Raw genomic sequence first — 341 nt, 5'->3', positions numbered from 1 at the left:
CCCTCGAACTCCGATCCAGCCGAGTGTTGAGGGAGAGTTTCGTCAGCACGACGGCGTGGTGACAATGATGATGTTCCACCGACGCAGGGCTTCGCCTAAGCTTCGCGACGGTATTATCGAGGTGTAATCTGGTGGAGGGGGGCACCGCACACGGCTAAAATATCGTATATCAAGTGTGTTCTTAGGTGCCCCCCTGCCCCCGTATATAAAGGAGCAAGGAGGAGGCCGGCTGCCTATGGGGCGCGCCAAGGAGAAGGGGGGAGTCCTCCTCCTAGTAGGAGTAGGACTCCCCTTTCCTAGTCCTACTAGGAAAAGAAGGGGGGAAGGAAAGAGAGGGAGAG

Source organism: Triticum aestivum, chromosome 4D (assembly GCF_018294505.1).
Source record: "Triticum aestivum cultivar Chinese Spring chromosome 4D, IWGSC CS RefSeq v2.1, whole genome shotgun sequence".
In the NCBI taxonomy this organism is placed as follows: domain Eukaryota; kingdom Viridiplantae; phylum Streptophyta; class Magnoliopsida; order Poales; family Poaceae; genus Triticum; species Triticum aestivum.
Note: the sequence above shows the minus strand (reverse complement) of the source record.